General features: G+C 45.6%; 1 pseudogene; it reads left to right on the top strand.

The window, feature by feature from the left end:
• The first annotated feature begins 19899 nt into the window (after positions 1-19899).
• Positions 19900-20782, top strand: LOC127329238 (inactive LRR receptor-like serine/threonine-protein kinase BIR2; annotated as a pseudogene).
• Positions 20783-21617: the final 835 nt, after the last annotated feature.

The raw sequence follows: 21617 nt of genomic DNA, 5'->3' as shown, positions 1-21617 counted from the left end.
TGTTAGAGAAGAACATTGGGCCGCTAACTAAAGCCATGATCCATGGTGGAAGTTTCAGTTTGGACAACAATCCTCAATCTCATATGAGAATTTTATCTGTTGTTGAATGCTTATGCATTAAAGAGGAGTCCATTATCTGTTGTCTATGTTGTCCCGGTATGGATGTCTAAGTTGAGAATAATCAAAAGCGAGAAATCCAATGCGAACTTTCTCCTTAGACCTTTGTACAGGCGACATAGAGGTACCCCTTTGTGACACTTGGTTGAAACATATGTTATGCAATGATAATCCATGTAAATCCAAGCTAATTAGGACAAGGTGCGGGCACTATTGGTATACTATGCATGAGGCTTGCAACTTATAAGATGTCTTATGCATAACACATATGAATTATTACTACCGTTGACAAAATTGTTTCTATGTTTTCAAAATAAAAGCTCTAGCACAAATATAGCAATCCATGCTTCCCTCTGCGAAGGGCCCCATTCTTTTACTTTTATGTTGAGTCAGTTTAAGTACTTCTTTCTATCTTAGAAGCAAATACTTGTGTCAACCGTGTGCATTGATTCCTACATACTTGCTTATTTGCATTCATCATATTACTTTGTGTTGACAATTATCCATGAGATAAACATGTTGAAGTTGAAAGCAACTGCTGAAACTTATATCTTCCTTTGTGTTGCTTCAAAAATTTCTACTAAGAATCTATTGCTCTATGAGTTAACTTCTATGCAAGACTTATTGATGCTTGTCTTGAAAGTACTATTCATGAAAAGCCTTTGCTATATGATTCAGTTGTTTATTCATTGTCTTTACCATTGCTTCGAATCACTTCATTCATCTCATATGCTTTACAATAGTATTGATCAAGATTATGATAGCATGTCACTTCAGAAATTATCCTTGTTATCGTTTACCTACTCGAGGGCGAGTAGGAACTAAGCTATGGGATGCTTGATACGTATCAAACGTATCTATAATTTCTTATGTTCCATGCTACTTTTATGATGATACTCACATGTTTTATACACACTTTATGTCATCATTATGCATTTTCCGGCACTAACCTATTGACGAGATGTCGAAGAGCCAGTTGTTGTTTTCTGCTGTTTTTGGTTTCAGAAATCCTACAAAGGAAATATTCTCGGAATTGGACGAAATCAACGCCCAGGGTCTTATTTTTCCACGAAGCTTCCAGAAGACCGAAGGAGAGACGAGGTGGGGCCACGAGGCGTCGCCACCATAGGGCCTGATACGTCTCAAACGTATCTATAATTTCTTATGTTCCATGCTACTTTTATGATGATACTCACATGTTTTATACACATTATATGTCATTATTATGCATTTTCTGCACTAACCTATTAACGAGATGCCGAAGAGCCAGTTGCTGTTTTCTGCTGTTTTTGGTTTCAAAAATCCTAGTAAGGAAATATTCTCGGAATTGGACGAAATCAACGCCCAGGGTCCTATTTTGCCACGAAGCTTCCAGAAGACCGAAGAGTCAACGAAGTGGGGCCACGAGGTGGCCAGGAGGGTAGGCGGCACGGCCCCACCCTTGGCCGCGCCGACCTGTCTCCTGGGCCCCTCGCGACGCCCCCTGACCTGCCCTTCCGCCTACTTAAAGCCTTCGTCGCGAAACCCCCAGTACCGAGAGCCACGATACGGAAAATCTTCCAGAGACGCCGCCACCGCCAATCCCATCTCGGGGGGATTCAGGAGATCGCCTCCGGCACCCTGCCGGAGAGGGGAATCATCTCCCGGAGGACTCTACACCGCCATGGTCGCCTCCGGATTGATGAGTGAGTAGTTCACCCCTGGACTATGGGTCCATAGCAGTAGCTAGATGGTTGTCTTCTCCTCATGTGCTTCATTGTCGGATCTTGTGAGCTGCCTAACATGATCAAGATCATCTATCTGTAATGCTATATGTTGTGTTTGTTGGGATCCGATGGATAGAGAATACTATGTTATGTTGATTATCAATCTATTACCTATGTGTTGTTTATGATCTTGCATGCTCTCCGTTATTAGTAGAGGCTCTGGCCAAGTTTTTTCTCTTAACTCCAAGAGGGAGTATTTATGCTCGATAGTGGGTTCATGCCTCCATTAAATCTGGGACAGTGACAGAAAGTTCTAAGGTTGTGGATGTGCTGTTGCCACTAGGAATAAAACATTGATGCTATGTCTGAGGATGTAGTTATTGATTACATTACGCACAATACTTAATGCAATTGTCTGTTGTTTGCAACTTAATACTGGAAGGGGTTCGGATGATAACCTGAAGGTGGACTTTTTAGGCATAGATGCATGCTGGATAGCGGTCTATGTACTTTGTCGTAATGCCCAATTGAACCTCACAATACTCATCATGTCATGTATGTGCATTGTCATGCCCTCTCTATTTGTCAATTGCCCAACTGTAATTTGTTCACCCAACATGCTATTTATCTTATGGGAGAGACACCTCTAGTGAACTGTGGACCCCGGTCCATTCTTTTAATCGAATACAATCATCGCAATACTTGTTCTACTATTTTCTGCAAACAATCATCATCCACACTATACATCTAATCCTTTGTTACAGCAAGCCGGTGAGATTGACAACCTCACTGTTTCGTTGGGGCAAAGTACTTTGGTTGTGTTGTGCAGGTTCCACGTTGGCGCCGGAATCCCTGGTGTTGCGCCGCAATACATCTCGCCGCCATCAACCTTCAACGTGCTTCTTGGCTCCTACTGGTTCGATAAACCTTGGTTTCTTACTGAGGGAAAACTTGCTGCTGTACACATCATACCTTCCTCTTGGGGTTCCCAACAGACGAGTGCTTTACCGTCACAAGGAAGCTACTACACGCTAGCAGCATATTTTCTGGCGCCGTTGCCGGGGAGATCAAGACACGCTGCAAGGGGAGTCTTCACAATCCAATCTCTTTACTTTGTTTTTGTCTTGCTTTATTTTATTTACTACTTTGTTTGCTGCACTAAAACAAAACACAAAAAAAAAGTTGCTAGCTTTACTTTATTTACTATCTTGTTTGCACTCTATATCAAAAACACAAAAAAATTAGTTACTTGCATTTACTTTACTTAATATCATGCATGTTTTTATTTCACTAGTTAAGCATAATGGAAAACAACAAAAATATGAGAGATCTTTATGAACTTTATCTTGAATTAGGACATGATGTGTTTGAAGAGAGAATTAAAAAACCCATGGAACTTTATATGCATGCTAATGGGAATGTTATTACTATGAATGCTTTGAACACCATTGTTGCTAATGCTATGGAAAATTCTAAGCTTGGGGAAGCTGGCTCTGATGAGCATGATCTTTTTAGTCCCCCAAGCATTGAGGAGAAATTTTTTTTTTATGATTACAATACGCCTCCTATATATGATGATAGCCACTTTGTTGAATTTGCTCCCACTACAACTAATAAAATTGATTATGCTTATGTGGAGAGTAATAATTTTATGCATGAGACTCATGATAAGAATGCTTTATGTGATAGTTATATTGTTGAGTTTGCTCATGATACTACTAAAAGTTATTATGAGAGAGGAAAATATGGTTGTAGAAATTTTCATGTTACTAAAATGCCTCTCTATATGCTGAAATTTTTGAAGCTACACTTGTTTTATCTTCCTATGCTTGTCACTTTGCTCTTCATGAACTTGTTTATTTACAAGATTCCTATGCATAGGAAGCATGTTAGACTTAAATGTATTTTGAATTTGCCTCTTGAAGCTCTCTTTTGCTTCAAATACTATTTCTTGCGAGTGCATCATTACAATTACTGAGCCCATCTTAATAGATATAAAGAAAGCACTTCTTGGGAGATAACCCATGTGTTTATTTTACTACAGTAATTTTGTTCTATATTTGAGTCTTGGAAGTTGTTTACTACTGTAGCAACCTCTCCTTATCTTAGTTTTATTGCATTGTTGTGCCAAGTAAAGTCTCTAATAGAAGGATGATACTAGATTTGGATTACTGCGCAGAAACAGTTTTCTTTGCTGTCACGAATCTGGGTCTAATTCTCTGTAGGTAACTCAGAAATTTATGCCAATTTACGTGAGTGATCCTCAGATATGTACGCAACTTTCATTAGTTTTAAGTTTTCTCATCTGAGCAAGTCTGGTGCCTGTTAAAAATACGTCTTTACGAACTATTCTGTTTTGACAGATTCTGCCTTTTATTTTGCATTGCCTGTTTTGTCATGCTTGATGGATTTTTCGATTCCATTGACTTTCATTAGCTTTGTGCAATGTACATAAGTATAAAGAATGATTGTGTCACCTCTGAATATGTTAATTTTGATTGTGCACTAACCCTCTAATGAGTTTGTTTCAAGTTTGGTGTGGAGGAAGTTTTCAAGGATCAAGAGAGGAGGATGATATACACTATGATCAAGGAGAGTGAAAGCTCTAAGCTTGGGGATGCCCCGGTGGTTCACCCCTGCATATATCAAGAAGACTCAAGCATCTAAGCTTGGGGATGCCCAAAGCATCCCCTTCTTCATCGACAATATTATCAGGTTCCTCCCCTGAAACTATATTTTTATTCCATCACATCTTATGTACTTTGCTTGGAGCGTCGGTTTGTTTTTGTTTTTGTTTTGTTTGAATAAAATGGATCCTAGCATTCATTGTGTGGGAGAGAGACACGCTCCGCTGTTGCATATGGACAAGTATGTCCTTAGGCTTTACTCATAGTATTCATGGCGAAAGTTTCTTCTTCGTTAAATTGTTATATGGTTGGAATTGGAAAATGATATATGTGGTAATTGGTATAATATCTTGAATAAGGTGATACTTGGCAATTCTTGTGCTCATGTTTAAGGTCTTGCATCATATACTTTGCACTTATTAATGAAGAAATACATAGAGCATGCTAAAATCTGATTTGCATGTTTGGTTTCTCTAAGGCCTAGATAATTTCTAGTATTGAGTTTGAACAACAAGGAAGACGGTATAGAGTCTTATAATGTTTACAATATGTCTTTTATGTGAGTTTTGCTGCACCGCTTCATCCTTGTGTTTGTTTCAAATAACTTTGCTAGCCTAAACCTTGTATCGAGAGGGAATACTTCTCATGCATCCAAAATCCTTGAGCCAACCACTATGCCATTTGTGTCCACCATACCTACCTACTACATGGTATTTCTCCGCCATTCCAAAGTAAATTGCTTGAGTGCTACCTTTAAAATTTCCATTCTTTATCTTTGCAATATATAGCTCATGGGACAAATAGCTTAAAAACTATTGTGGTTTTGAATATGTACTTATGCACTTTATCTCTTATTAAGTTGCTTGTTGTGCGATAACCATGTTTCTGGGGACGCCATCAACTACTCTTTGTTGAATATCATGTGAGTTGCTATGCATGTCCGTCTTGTCTGAAGTAAGGGAGATTTACCACTCATTTAATGGTTAGAGCATGCATAATGTTAGAGAAGAACATTGGGCCGCTTAACTAAAGCCATGAATCATGGTGGAAGTTTCGCTTTTGGACATATATCCTCAATCTCATATGAGAACATTAATTGTTGCTACATGCTTATGCATTAAAGAGGAGTCCATTATCTGTTGTCTATGTTGTCCCGGTATGGATGTCTAAGTTGAGAATAATCAAAAGCGAGAAATCCAATGCGAACTTTCTCCTTAGACCTTTGTACAGGCGGCATAGAGGTACCCCTTTGTGACACTTGGTTAAAACATGTGTATTGCGATGATAATCCCGGTAATCCAAGCTAATTAGGACAAGGTGCGGGCACTATTAGTATACTATGCATGAGGCTTGCAACTTGTAGGATATAATTTACATAACTCATATGCTTTATTACTACCGTTGACAAAATTGTTTCTTGTTTTCAAAACCAAAGCTCTAGCACAAATATAGCAATCGATGCTTTCCTCTTTGAAGGACCTTTCTTTTACTTTTATGTTGAGTCAGTTCACCTATCTCTCTCCACCTCAAGAAGCAAACACTTGTGTGAACTGTGCATTGATTCCTACATACTTGCATATTGCACTTGTTATATTACTTTACATTGACAACATCCATGAGATATACATGTTACAAGTTGAAAGCAACCGCTGAAACTTCATCTTCCTTTGTGTTGCTTCAATACCTTTACTTTGAATTATTGCTTTATGAGTTAACTCTTATGCAAGACTTATTGATGCTTGTCTTGAAGTACTATTCATGAAAAGTCTTTGCTTTATGATTCAATTGTTTACTCATATCATTTACCATTGTTTCAAATCGCTGCATTCATTACATGTGCTTACAGTAGTATTGATCAAGATTATGTTGGTAGCATTGTCACTTAAGAAATTATCTTTGTTATCGTTTACCTACTCGGGACGAGTAGGAACTAAGCTTGGGGATGCTTGATACGTCTCAAACGTATCTATAATTTCTTATGTTCCATGCTACTTTTATGATGATACTCACATGTTTTATACACATTATATGTCATTATTATGCATTTTCCTGCACTAACCTATTAACGAGATGATGAAAAGCCAGTTGTTGTTTTCTGCTGTTTTTGGTTTCAGAAATCCTAGTAAGGAAATATTCTCGGAATTGGACGAAATCAATGCCCAGGGTCCTATTTTGCCACGAAGCTTCCAGAAGACCGAAGAGTCAACGAAGTGGGGCCACGAGGTGGCCAGGAGGGTAGGCGGCGTGGCCCCACCCTTGGCCGCGCCGACCTGTCTCCTGGGCCCCTCGCGACGCCCCCTGACCTGCCCTTCCGCCTACTTAAAGCCTTCGTCGCGAAACCCCCAGTACCGAGAGCCACGATACGGAAAACCTTCCAGAGACGCCGCCACCGCCAATCCCATCTCGGGGGATTCAGGAGATCGCCTCCGGCACCCTGCTGGAGAGGGGAATCATCTCCCGGAGGACTCTACACCGCCATGGTCGCCTCCGGATTGATGAGTGAGTAGTTCACCCCTGGACTATGGGTCCATAGCAGTAGCTAGATGGTTGTCTTCTCCTCATGTGCTTCATTGTCGGATCTTGTGAGCTGCCTAACATGATCAAGATCATCTATCTGTAATGCTATATGTTGTGTTTGTTGGGATCCGATGGATAGAGAATACTATGTTATGTTGATTATCAATCTATTACCTATGTGTTGTTTATGATCTTGCATGCTCTCCGTTATTAGTAGAGGCTCGGCCAAGTTTTTGCTCTTAACTCCAAGAGGGAGTATTTATGCTCGATAGTGGGTTCATGCCTCCATTAAATCAGGACGATGTGAGAAAGTTCTAAGGTTGTGGATGTGCTGTTGCCACTAGGGATAAAACATTGATGCTATGTCTGAGGATGTAGTTATTGATTACATTACGCACCATACTTAATGCAATTGTCTGTTGTTTGCAACTTAATACTGGAAGGGGTTCGGATGATAACCTGAAGGTGGACTTTTTAGGCATAGATGCATGCTGGATAGCGGTCTATGTACTTTGTCGTAATGCCCAATTGAACCTCACAATACTCATCATGTCATGTATGTGCATTGTCATGCCCTCTCTATTTGTCAATTGCCCAACTGTAATTTGTTCACCCAACATGCTATTTATCTTATGGGAGAGACACCTCTAGTGAACTGTGGACCCCGGTCCATTCTTTTAATCGAATACAATCTACTGCAATACTTGTTCTACTATTTTCTGCAAACAATCATCATCCACACTATACATCTAATCCTTTGTTACAGCAAGCCGGTGAGATTGACAACCTCACTGTTTCGTTGGGGCAAAGTACTTTGGTTGTGTTGTGCAGGTTCCACGTTGGCGCCGGAATCCCTGGTGTTGCGCCGCACTACATCTCGCCGCCATCAACCTTCAACGTGCTTCTTGGCTCCTACTGGTTCGATAAACCTTGGTTTCTTACTGAGGGAAAACTTGCTGCTGTACACATCATACCTTCCTCTTGGGGTTCCCAACAGACGAGTGCTTTACCGTCACAAGGAAGCTACTACACGCTAGCAGGGCCGCGCGGCCCAGGAGGGGCACGCGCCGCCCTATGGGGTGGGCCCCTCGTCAGCCCCCCGACGCTGCCCTTCCGCCTACTTATAGCCTTCGTCGCGAAAACCCCAGTACCGAGAGCCACGATACGGAAAACCTTACTGAGGCGCCGCCGCCGCCAATCCCATCTTGGGGGATTCAGGAGATCGCCTCCGGCACCCTGCCAGAGAGGGGAATCATCTCCCGGAGGACTCTTCATCGCCATGATCGCCTCCGGACTGATGTGTGAGTAGTTCACCTCTGGACTATGGGTCCATAGCAGTAGCTAGATGGTTGTCTTCTCCTCTTGTGCTATCATGTTAGATCTTGTGAGCTGCCTATCATGATCAAGATCATCTATTTGTAATGCTACATGTTGTGTTTGTTGGGATCCGATGAATATGGAATACTATGTTATGTTGATTATCAATCTATCATATATGTGTTGTTTATGATCTTGCATGCTCTCCGTTGCTAGTAGAGGCTCTGGCCAAGTTGATACTTGTAACTCCAAGAGGGAGTATTTATGCTCGATAGTGGGTTCATGCCTCCATTAAATGGGACAGGTGACAGTAAAGTTCTAAGGTTGTGGATGTGCTATTGCCACTAGGGATAAAACATCAATGCTTTGTCTAAGGATATTTGTGTTGATTACATTACGCACCATACTTAATGCAATTGTCTGTTGTTTGCAACTTAATACTGGAAGGGGTGCGGATGCTAACCCGAATGTGGACTTTTTAGGCATAGATGCATGCTGGATAGCGGTCTATGTACTTTGTCGTAATGCCCGATTGAATCTCACTTTACTCATCATGATATGTATGTGCATTGTTATGCCCTCTCTATTTGTCAATTGCCCAACTGTAATTTGTTCACCCAACATGCTATTTCTTATTGGAGAGACACCACTAGTGAACTGTGGACCCCGGTCCAATTCTTTTACATCTGAATACAATCTACTGCAAACATTGTTCTCTACTGTTATTCGCATACAAACATCATTTTCCACACCATACATTTAATCCTTTGTTTACAGCAAGCCGGTGAGATTGACAACCTCACTGTTAAGTTGGGGAAAAGTATTTTGATTGTGTTGTGCAGGTTCCACGTTGGCGCCGGAATCCCTGGTGTTGCGCCGCACTACACTCCACCACCAACAACCTTCGCGTGTTCCTTGACTCCTACTGGTTCGATAAACCTTGGTTTCTTACTGAGGGAAAACTTGCTGCTTTACTCATCATACCTTCCTCTTGGGGTTCCCAACGGATGAGTGCTTTACCGCCACAAGGAAGCTACTTTGGCGCCGTTGCAATCCAACAACCACGCGCAAGCACTGGCCCAGGGCATCATCCGGATTTCGACATCACCCTTCTCGGCGCTGGTGCTCTTGGTGCGCAAGCCCGACGGCACGTGGCGTTTCTGCATCGACTACCGCGCGCTCAACGCAGTGATGTCCAAGGACAAGTTCCCCATCCCGGTGGTGGACGAGCTCTTGGATGAGCTACACGGGGCGCGCTTCTTCACCAAGCTCGACCTGCGCTCGGGCTACCACCAGGTGCGGATGCATCCGGATGATGTCCCGAAGACGGCGTTCCGTACGCACCACGGCCACTTCGAGTTCCTGGTGATGCCGTTCGGCCTCTCCAATGCGCCGGCCACATTCCAGTCGTTGATGAATGACGTGCTCAGCCCCTATTTACGCCGTTTTGTGCTTGTTTTCTTTGATGATATTCTCATCTACAATGCATCGTGGGCGGAGCATCTACAACACGTCTCCATCGTCTTCAACGAGCTTCGAGCGCATCGTCTCCACCTCAAGCGCTCGAAGTGCTCGTTTGGCACGACCTCCGTCGCATACTTGGGCCACGTCATCTCGGTGGACGGTGTCGCGATGTACGCCGACAAGGTTGTGGCGGTCGCTGCATGGCCGACGCCGCAGTCACCGCGGGCTCTTCGCGGCTTCTTGGGGCTCGCGGACTACTACCGGAAGTACATCGGGGACTTCGGCCTCATCGCCGCGCCACTGACGCGTCTACTTCGACGCGACGCCTTCTCCTGGGACGAGGAGGCGACTACGGCCTTCGAGGCCCTTCAACGGGCCCTCACGACAGGACCCGTCCTCCAGATGCCGGACTTCGACATGCCGTTCGTAGTGGACTGCGACGCCTCTGGCATTGGCTTCGGCGCCGTCCTCCATCAGAGCGAGGGGTCGCTGGCCTTCTTCAGCCGACCCTTTGCTCCTCGCCACCACAAGCTTGCGGCATACGAGCGCGAGCTGATCGGGCTGGTCCAGGTTGTGCGCCACTGGCGCCCTTACCTCTGGGGCTGGTCGTTCAGGGCGCGCACGGACCACTACAGCCTCAAGTTCTTGCTGGACCAGCGCCTCTCCACAGTTCCGCAGCACCAATGGATCAACAAGCTCTTCGGCTTCGACTTCACCGTGGAGTACCGGCCCAGCTGTCTCAACACGGTTGCCGACGCCCTATCCCGCCGCGACACTGAGGATGTTGCAGACGACGTGACCACAGCAGGCACCGTCCTGTGCATCCTTTCGGGACCGTCCTTCGCCTTCATCGACGACGTCCGCCGTGCGACGACCACGGCCATGGACGCCCAGACACTCCGCGGGTGCCTCGCCGACGGCGACTTGGGGGCGCCTTGGCGCCTTGACGACGTGCTCCTGCTGCACGGACGCCGCATCTTCGTGCCCGCCCACGGCGACCTACGCCAACAGGTCCTGGCGCTGGCACACTCCGCCGGCCATGAAGGCGTGCAGAAGACCCTCCATCTCCTCCGCGTTGATTTCTACATCCCCGGGGATGGTGCGCTCGTTCGTGACTGGGTGCGGTCATGCGTGACGTGCCAGCGGAACAAGACGGAGACGTGATACGCGTACAGCACGCGTCCGTTGGGAACCCCAAGAGGAAGGTGTGATGCGTACATCAGCAAGTTTTCCCTTAGTAAGAAACCGAGGTTATCGAACCAGTAGGAGTCAAGAAGCACGTGAAGGTTGTTGGTGACGGAGTGTAGCGCGGCGCAACACCAGGGATTCCGGCGCCAACGTGGAACCTGCACAACACAATCAAAGTACTTTGCCCCAACGTAACAGTGAGGTTGTCAATCTCACCGGCTTGCTGTAAACAAAGGATTAGATGTATAGTGTGGAAGATGATGTTTGCAAAGAATAGTAAGAACAAGTATTGCAGTAGATTGTATTCAATGTAAAAGAATGGACCGGGGTCCACAGTTCACTAGAGGTGACTCTCCGATAAGAAATAGCATGTTGGGTGAACAAATTACAGTTGGGCAATTGACAAATAGAGAGGGCATGACAATGCACATACATATCATGATGAGTAGTGTGAAATTCAATTGGGCATTACGACAAAGTACATAGACCGCTATCCAGCATGCATCTATGCCTAAAAAGTCCACCTTCGGGTTAGCATCCGCACCCCTTCCAGTATTAAGTTGCAAACAACAGACAATTGCATTAAGTATGGTGCGTAATGTAATCAACACAAATATTCTTAGACAAAGCATTGATGGTTTATCCCTAGTGGCAACAGCACATCCACAACCTTAGAACTTTCTGTCACATCGTCCTGCATTTAATGGAGGCATGAACCCACTATCGAGCATAATTACTCCCTCTTGGAGTTACAAGTATCAACTTGGCCAGAGCCTCTACTAGCAACGGAGAGCATGCAAGATCATAAACAACACATATATGATAGATTGATAATCAACATAACATAGTATTCCATATTCATCGGATCCCAACAAACACAACATGTAGCATTACAAATAGATGATCTTGATCATGATAGGCAGCTCACAAGATCTAACATGATAGCACAAGAGGAGAAGACAACCATCTAGTTACTGCTATGGACCCATAGTCCAGGGGTGAACTACTCACACATCGATCCGGAGGCGATCATGGCGATGAAGAGTCCTCCGGGAGATGATTCCCCTCTCCGACAGGGTGCCGGAGGCGATCTCCTGAATCCCCCGAGATGGGATTGGCGGTGGCGTCCCTGGAAGGTTTTCCGTATCGTGGCTCTCGGTACTGGGGTTTTCTCGACGAAGACTTTTTATAGGCGGAAGGGCAGGTCAGGGGGCGTCACGAGGGGCCCACACACTAGGGCGGCGCGAGCCCCTCTAGGCCGCGCCGCCTTGGTGTGTCGCCACCTCGTGGCCCCACTTCGTATCTCCCTCGGTCTTCTGGAAGCTTCGTGGAAAAATAAGACCCTGGGCGTTGATTTCGTCCAATTCCGAGAATATTTCCTTTGTAGGATTTCTGAAACCAAAAACAGCAGAAAACAGCAACTGGCTCTTCGGCATCTTGTCAATAGGTTAGTGCCGGAAAATGCATAAATATGACATAAAGTGTGTATAAAACATGTGAGTATCATCATAAAAGTAGCATGGAACATAAGAAATTATAGATACGTTTGAGACGTATCAAGCATCCCCAAGCTTAGTTCCTACTCGTCCTCGAGTAGGTAAACGATAACAAAGATAATTTCTGAAGTGACATGCTATCATAATCTTGATCAATACTATTGTAAAGCATATGCGATGAATGAAGTGATTCGAAGCAATGGTAAAAAAATGAATAAACAACTGAATCATATAGCAAAGACTTTTCATGAATAGTACTTTCAAGACAAGCATCAATAAGACTTGCATAGGAGTTAACTCATAAAGCAATAGATTCTTAGTAGAAAGCTTTGAAGCAACACAAAGGAAGATATAATTTTCAGCAGTTGCTTTCAACTTCAACATGTATATCTCATAGATAATTGTCAACACAAAGTAATATGATGAATGCAAATAAGCAAGTATGTAGGAATCAATGCACACAGTTGACACAAGTGTTTGCTTCTAAGATAGAAAGAAGTAGGTAAACTGACTCAACATAAAAGTAAAAGAATGGTCCCTTCGCAGAGGGAAGCATGGATTGCTATATTTGTGCTAGAGCTTTTATTTTGAAAACATAGAAACAATTTTGTCAATGGTAGTAATAATTCATATGTGTTATGCATAAGACATCTTATAAGTTGCAAGCCTCATGCATAGTATACCAATAGTGCCCGCACCTTGTCCTAATTAGCTTGGATTTACATGGATTATCATTGTATAACATAAGTTTCAACCAAGTGTCACAAAGGGGTACCTCTATGTCGCATGTACAAAGGTCTAAGGAGAAAGTTCGCATTGGATTTCTCGCTTTTGATTATTCTCAACTTAGACATCCATACCGGGACAACATAGACAACAGATAATGGACTCCTCTTTAATGCATAAGCATTCAACAACAGATAAAATTCTCATATGAGATTGAGGATTGTTGTCCAAACTGAAACTTCCACCATGGATCATGGCTTTAGTTAGTGGCCCAATGTTCTTCTCTAACAATATGCATACTCAAACCATTTGATCATGATAAATCACCCTTACTTCAGACAAGACGAACATGCATAGCAACTCACATGATATTCAACAAAGGTGAAATAGTTGATGGCGTCCCCAGGAACATGGTTATCGCTCAACAAGCAACTTATTAAGAAATAAGATACATAAGTACATATTCAATACCACAATAGTTTTTAAGGCTATTTTTCCCATGAGCTATATATTGCAAAGACAAAGAATGGAATTTTAAAGGTAGCACTCAAGAAATTTACTTTGGAATGGCAGATAAATACCATGTAGTAGGTAGGTATGGTGGACACAAGTGGCATAGTTTTTGGCTCAAGGATTTGGATGCACGAGAAGTATTCCCTCTCAATACAAGGCTTAGGCTAGCAAGGTTGTTTGAAGCAAACTCAAGTATGAACCGGTACAGCAAAACTTGCATAAGAACATATTGCAAGCATTATAAGACTCTACACTGTCTTCCTTGTTGTTCAAACCCTCACCAGAAAATATCTAGACTCTAGAGAGACCAATCATGCAAACCAAATGTCAACAAGCTCTACAGTATTTCTTCATTAATAGGTGCAAAGTACATGATGCAAGAGCTTAAACATGATCTATATGAGCACAACAATTGCCAAGTATCAAATTATTCAAGACATTATACCAATTACCACATGAAGCATTTTCTGTTTCCAACCATATAACAATTAACGAAGCAGTTTCAACCTTCGCCATGAACATTAAAAATAAAGCTAAGAACATATGTGTTCATATGCAACAGCGGAGCGTGTGTCTCTCCCATATAAAGAATGCCATGATCCGATTTTATTCAAACAAACAAAAACAAGAACATAAAGACGCTCCAAGTAAAGCACATAAGATGTGGCCGAATAAAAATATAGTTTCACTAGAGGTGACCTGATAATTTGTCGATGAAGAAGGGGATGCCTTGGGCATCCCCAAGCTTAGATGCTTGAGTCTTCTTGAAATATGCAGGGATGAACCACGGGGGCATCCCCAAGCTTAGAGTTTTCACTCTTCTTGATCATATTGTATCATCCTCCTCTCTTGATCCTTGAAAACTTCCTCCACACCAAACTCAAAACAAACTCATTAGAGGGTTAGTGCATAATCAAAAATTCACATATTCAGAGGTGACACAATCATTCTTAACACTTCTGAACATTGCACAAAGCTACTGAAAGTTAATGGAATAAATAAATCCATCAAACATAGCAAAACAGGCAATGCGAAACAAAAGGCAGAATCTGTCAAAACAGAACAGTACGTAAAGACGAATTTTTCTGGGGAACTAAACTTGCTCAGATGAAAATGCTCACATTGAATGAAAGTTGCGTACATATCTGTGGATCACACACGTAAATTGGCATATTTTTCTGAGTTACCTACAGACGGGGCGACTCAAATTCGTGACAGCAAGAAATCTGTTTCTGCGCAGCAACCCAAATCTAGTATCAACTCTACTATCAAAGACTTTACTTGGCACAACAATGCAATAAAATAAAGATAATGAGAGGTTGCTATAGTAGTAACAACTTCCAAGACTCAAATATAAAACAAAAGTGCTGTAGTAAAATCATGGGTTGTCTCTCATAAGCGCTTTTCTTTAACGCCTTTCAGCTAGGCGCAGAAAGTGTGAATCAAGTATTATCAAGAGATGAAAAATTAACAGAGGGGTTTGGAGTTTTCTCAACTATGCATTGTATCTTATCTATGTAAGTTTCAGAGACTCCTTTTTCATTACTCTTAGGCTTGCTATTCTCATCAAATAAATTTTCAGGAACAATCCAATCAAAATTCTTTTCTAGTGCCTCGCACATTCCTAAGAGCTTGCAAGGTATTGATGTTTTAATATCCCCCTCACCATTGACATTATTAGTGTACTTTAATCTATCCATGTCCATCTTTTCAAGTGTTCTTTTAAAATCAGTGAACAAACCAAGCTTCTTATGCTTAATAAAAACTTTTCTAGCTTCTTTAGCTATATCTTCAAATTCTCTAACAAGAACTTTTAAAACAAAATATCTCTTTTCTCCCATCTCCATATCAGAAAGTGTAAGAAACATATGTTGCATTATGGGATTGAGATTAACGAATCTAGTTTCCAACATGTGTACTAAAGAAGCAGCAGCAATTTCATAATTAGGAGCAAGTTCTACCAAGTATCTATCTTCAAAATCTTCAACCGTACTAATATGAGTGAAAAAATCTTCTATATTATCTTTTCCAATGATAGACCCTCATCCTACCGGTACATCTTTTAGAGTGAAATTAGGAGGAAACATGATGAAATAATTAAAGTAAATGCAAGTAACTAATTTTTTTGTATTTTTGATATAGAGAACGTAAACAAGATAATAAATAAAGTAAAGCAAGTAACTATTTTTTTGTATTTTGATATAAGAAAGCAAACAAAGCAAGAATAAAATAAAGTAAAGCAAGACAAAAACAAAGTACAGAGATTGGAAGTAGGAGACTCCCCTTGCAGCGTGTCTTGATCTCCCCGGCAACGGCGCCAGAAAAGGAGCTTGCTGGCGTGCAGTTGACGTGGGAGTTAGAAATCTCTGTGGTGTAATTTTTCTTCATGTTCCCCGGCAACGGCGCCAGAAAAAGAGCTTGATACGCGTACAGCACGCGTCCGTTGGGAACCCCAAGAGGAAGGTGTGATACGTACAGCAGCAAGTTTTCCCTCGGTAAGAAACCGAGGTTATCGAACCAGTAGGAGTTAAGAAGCACGTGAAGGTTGTTGGTGACGGAGTGTAGTGCGGCGCAACACCAGGGATTCCGGCGCGAACGTGGAACCTGCACAATACAATCAAAGTACTTTGCCCCAACGTAACAGTGAGGTTGTCAATCTCACCGGCTTGCTATAAACAAAGGATTAGATGTATAGTGTGGAAGATGATGTTTGCAAAGAACAGTAAGAACAAGTATTGCAGTAGATTGTATTCGATGTAAAAGAATGGACCAGGGTCCACAGTTCACTAGAGGTGTCTCTCCGATAAGAAATAGCATGCTGGGTGAACAAATTACAGTTGGGCAATTGACAATTAGAGAGGGCATGACAATGCACATACATATCATGATGAGTAGTGTGAAATTCAATTGGGCATTACGACAAAGTACATAGACCGCTATCCAAAGATGCATCTATGCCTAAAAAGTCCACCTTCGGGTTAGCATCCGCACCCCTTCCAGTATTAAGTTGCAAACAATAGATAATTGCATTAAGTATGGTGCGTAATGTAATCAACAAAAATATCCTTAGACAAAGCATTGATGTTTTATTCCTAGTGGCAACATCACATCCACAACCTTAGAACTTTCTGTCACTGTCCCAGATTTAATGGAGGCATGAACCCACTATCGAGCATAATTACTCCCTCTTGGAGTTACAAGTATCAACTTGGCCAGAGCCTCTACTAGCAACGGAGAGCATGCAAGATCATAAGCAACACATATATGATAGATTGATAATCAACATAACATAGTATTCCATATTCATCGGATCCCAACAAACACAACATGTAGCATTACAAATAGATGATCTTGATCATGATAGGCAGCTCACAAGATCTAACATGATAGCACAAGAGGAGAAGACAACCATCTAGTTACTGCTATGGACCCATAGTCCAGGGGTGAACTACTCACACATCGATCCGGAGGCGATCATGGCGATGAAGAGTCCTCCGGGAGATGATTCCCCTCTCCGGCAGGGTGCCGGAGGCGATCTCCTGAATCCCCCGAGATGGGATTGGCGGCGGCGTCGTCTCTGGAAGGTTTTCCGTATCGTGGCTCTCGGTACTGGGGTTTTCTCGACGAAGACTTTTTATAGGCGGAAGGGCAGGTCAGGGGGCGTCACGAGGGGCCCACACACTAGGGCGGCGTGGGCCCCCCCTAGGCCGCGCCGCCTTGGTGTGTCGCCACCTCGTGGCCCCACTTCGTATCTCCCTCGGTCTTCTGGAAGCTTCGTGGAAAAATAAGACCCTAGACGTTGATTTCGTCCAATTCCGAGAATATTTCCTTTGTAGGATTTCTGAAACCAAAAACAGCAGAAAACAGCAACTGGCTCTTCGGCATCTTGTCAATAGGTTAGTGCCGGAAAATGCATAAATTTGACATAAAGTGTGTATAAAACATGTGAGTATCATCATAAAAGTAGCATGGAACATAAGAAATTATAGATACGTTTGAGACGTATCAAGACGCTGTGACCAGCGGGTATGCTGCAGCCGCTGGACGTACCCTCCCATGTGTGGGCGGATATCTCCATGGACTTCATCGAGGGCCTCCCAAGGTGGGCGGCAAGTCCGTCATCCTCACGGTGGTCGACCGCTTCTCCAAGTACGCGCACTTCATCGCCCTCGGCCACCCATATTCAGCTGCATCCGTGGCACGGGCCTTCTTCGACGGCATCGTCTGCCTCCACGGATTTCCTTCATGCATCGTCAGCGATCGTGATCCTGTGTTCACTGGTCACGTCTGGCGGGATCTCTTCCGGATGGCCGGCGTGAAGCTCCGCATGAGCACCGCGTTCCACCCTCAGACCGACGGCCAGTCCGAGGTGGTCAATAAGGTGATCGCCATGTATTTGCGATGTGTCACGAGTGACTGACCACGATGTTGGGTGGATTGGTTGCCATGGGCGGAGTACTGCTACAACACCTCCTATCACTCCGCCCTGCATGCCACGCCTTTTGAGGTGGTCTACGGGCGACCGCCGCCAGCAATGCTTCCTTATGAGCCGGGCACGGCTCAAACCGAGACGGCGGGCGACCTGCTGCGCACCCGCGATGAGATCCTGACTGTGGCGCGCCAGCGTCTTCTGCAAGCACAACAGCTGGCCCGGAAGTACTATGATTCTCATCACCGCGAGGCGGAGTTTGCGGTGGGGGATTGGGTTTGGCTGCGCCTCCTTCACAGGACCATGCAGACCCTGGACCCACGCTCCAAGCGCAAGTTGGAACCCCGTTACGCCGGTCCTTTTCGAGTGCTGGAACGAGTTGGCACACTCGCATACCGCTTGGAGCTGCCGGCTACATCGCGCCTACATGACGTCTTCCATGTTGGCCTACTCAAGGCCTACACGGGGACCCACCGGCAGTGATGCTGGACCTTCCCCCTACTACAGATGGTCGTCTGCTGCCAGCTCCAGCTAAAGTGGCGCGGGTGATGCAGGGGCAGCAGCGTCGCGGCGTTTGGCATGTTCTGGTGCAGTGGGCCGGTCTGCCAGAGGAGGAGGCCACTTGGGAGAAGCTCGAGGAGTTCCGCCAGCAGTTTCCAGATGTTCAGCTCGAGGACGAGCTGTTTGTGAAGGCGGGGAGAGATGTTATGACCGGTTTGTCTTATAGCAGGAAGAAGCCCATTAGTGGGCCTAAATTAGGGGCTTAGCCAATTTATCTTTATGTCATTAGCCTATATATATCCCTGTAATAGCTACGTGAAAGGACAAGCAATAATCAATCTATTATTGCCAACTCCCTGAGGAGTTGGCGTTCCAAACCCTAGCCGCCGCCTCTCCACCGTGCGCCGCCTCCCCTCCCTCACGACGGCGGCTGGCCGCCGGCGCCGCCTTCCACCCCCGCGATCTGTGCACTTCCACCCCTACAACCTACGTCCCCGGCCTGGTAGACCCCGAGTCTCTACCAGAAAGTCTTGGTTGAACCGGGCGGCACCTGCACATGAAGAGCAATTTCCAGGACTGTATTAGCGCAGTTCCTGAGTTCCAGAACTGTTTTAGACGTGGCCGTTAATGTTGAAATAAATTGCCTACATCTTTCCATCAGCTCGGACTTTTGGGGTAGTTGGTTAGTGCATGCAATTCAATATGGTATCAGAGCAGGAGATCCTAGGATCAAATCCTGGCCAACGCAAGAATTAAAAGAAATATCACGGCTCCCCAAACATGCGTCACAATTGGCCAAAGGGCACGTAGGGTGAGTGTTGAAATAAATTGCCTACATCTTTCCATCAGCTCGGGCTTTTGGGATAGTTGGTTAGTGCATGAAGCTTAACATGGTATTAGAGCCCCAGGTCTCGAGTTCAAATCCTGACTTTCACATGGTTTTCGCAATTAAGCCTAAAAATTGATGTTGCCCCCCTCTTTAGCCACCGCTGATGCCCTGTTTCGAGTGTTGAAATAAATTGTGGGCTTTTAGGATAGTTGGTTAGTGCATGCAATTCAATATGGTATCAGAGCAGGAGATCCTAGGATCAAATCCTAGATTGTTAGTGGCCTTGAGAAGAGGTCAAGTGTGTTAGTTAGTTAGAGATAGCTTCGTCCGTGTGCGTGATGCCCAGGCAGTGTGTAGCTGTTGTTAGTGGCCTAGTGCGTGGCAGGTGGTGTTGGTGGCTGTGTGGCGCCCTCGTGTGTCTATTCAAGAGTTGTAAGCATGTTTATTAGACAATGAGAATAGAGAGAAATGTATTCACGGTGGAAACCAAGGAAGTGTCCAGGCAAAGACTTTGTATTCTTCTTCCTTGGGTAGTGTGTGCGCTGTGAGTTCTTGTGTGAGAAATACAAGAGAGTGTGTGAGTTCAGAGGTAGAAGAAGATGGGGCTGTGAGCTGCAGCCCCAACACAATCCGGCCGCCATGTCTCCCTTGCTCCTCCTCCTCTTACTGGCCATAGCCCTCCCACTCCCGCCCGCCACCGCGCAGCTAGCGCCGGCACCGGCGTCCCCCGTTAAGGAGGACAAGGTGCGGTGCCTCCGCGGCGTCAAGCAGGGCCTCAAGGACCCCGACGGCAACCTCGCCTCCTGGACCTTCACCAACATCACGCCCGGAACCATCTGCGAGTTCGCTGGCGTCTTCTGCTGGAACCGGGGGGAGTCGCTCTCCATCGCGCTCGAGCTCTCCGGCTTCGGCCTCCAGGGCGCCGTCCCCTCCTCGCTCCAGTACTGCCGATCCACCACCATGCTGGACCTCTCCAACAACTCCCTCTCCGGGCCGATTCCGGCGGCGCTTTGCGACTGGCTCCCCTTCCTCGTCAAACTCGACCTCTCCGGCAACCGCCTCTCCGGGCCGATCCCCTCCGAGCTCGCCAACTGCCGCTTCCTCAGCTCGCTCAAGCTCAGCGGCAACAAGCTCTCCGGCCAGATTCCCTGAGTCTCTCTCGCGGCTGAGCCGTCTCAGGTCGCTCGACCTCTCTGACAACCGGCTCGGCGCGGCCTTCCCCAACGAGTCCTTCTCCGGGAACCCCGGCCGGCTTGTGCGGAGCTCCTGTATCCCCACGCTGCGGCCGCGGGCTAGGCCTTGTTTGGCACAGTGTTTGCAGGATTGGTGGGAATAATACTCTAAAGATTTGATAAACCCTACCGTCAGTTCTCTGAAAAATTTCATTCTCAATCTACTAGGTAAGGGTAAAATATTGAGTATTTAAAAAACTACACTAAAATTTGGAAAAAAATAAGGATAAATGAGAATTAAACTAGCTCAATACTCTAGCACCAAACATATATTTAGAGCATGTCTAACATGCCCCGTATAACCCGCCCACCCCGTAAAATTTCGGCGGGATACGGGGCAGGCGCGATATGGGCCGTCTAGCAGGCCCCGTATTCGGGCCGGCCCGTTTCGGCGAAATACGGGGCCCAGGAAATCGGCCCCGTCGCCCCCTACTTATACTGGACGCAGGTGCGAGTGAGGGGTTAACCCCTCACTCGCAACCCTAGCTCCGCCGTGCGCCGCCGCCTCCGTAGTTAGCTCCGGCGAGCAATTCCTCACTCCCCCGCGCCGCATTCCACCCCAGCTCCGGCATGGACGCCCGACGCCGCAGTACTGCCTCGCCGGCGAGCGGATCGAAGCGATCGCGCCCGCCGGACACCGTTGAGGAGGTGTGGCGGCTCAAGTGCCGGTACTCCGCCGCCGGGAGCCGCCGTGCGGCGTGCCGGTACGCCGGCGCGCTGTACGTGCCGGATTCGCTCCGGGAGTTCGCCGCGGGTGGGCGGTGGTACCGACAAGACCCGCCGCTCAAGCCGATGAGCGGCCGGGCCTTCGAGAAGTGGCTCGCCGAGTGGCAGCACGACCGCGCGTCCAAGGCGGCATGGGCGGCGACCATCGGCAGCACCAGCGGCGGAGGAAGCGGAGGCGGCGAGGAGGAAGAGGAGGCGGCAGAGGAGGAGGCGGCCTTCCGGCGTGCGG

The sequence above is a fragment of the Lolium perenne genome, chromosome 2 (assembly GCF_019359855.2).
Source record: "Lolium perenne isolate Kyuss_39 chromosome 2, Kyuss_2.0, whole genome shotgun sequence".
Lineage (NCBI taxonomy): Eukaryota > Viridiplantae > Streptophyta > Magnoliopsida > Poales > Poaceae > Lolium > Lolium perenne.
Note: the sequence above shows the minus strand (reverse complement) of the source record. Positions and strands in the feature narration are given on the sequence as shown.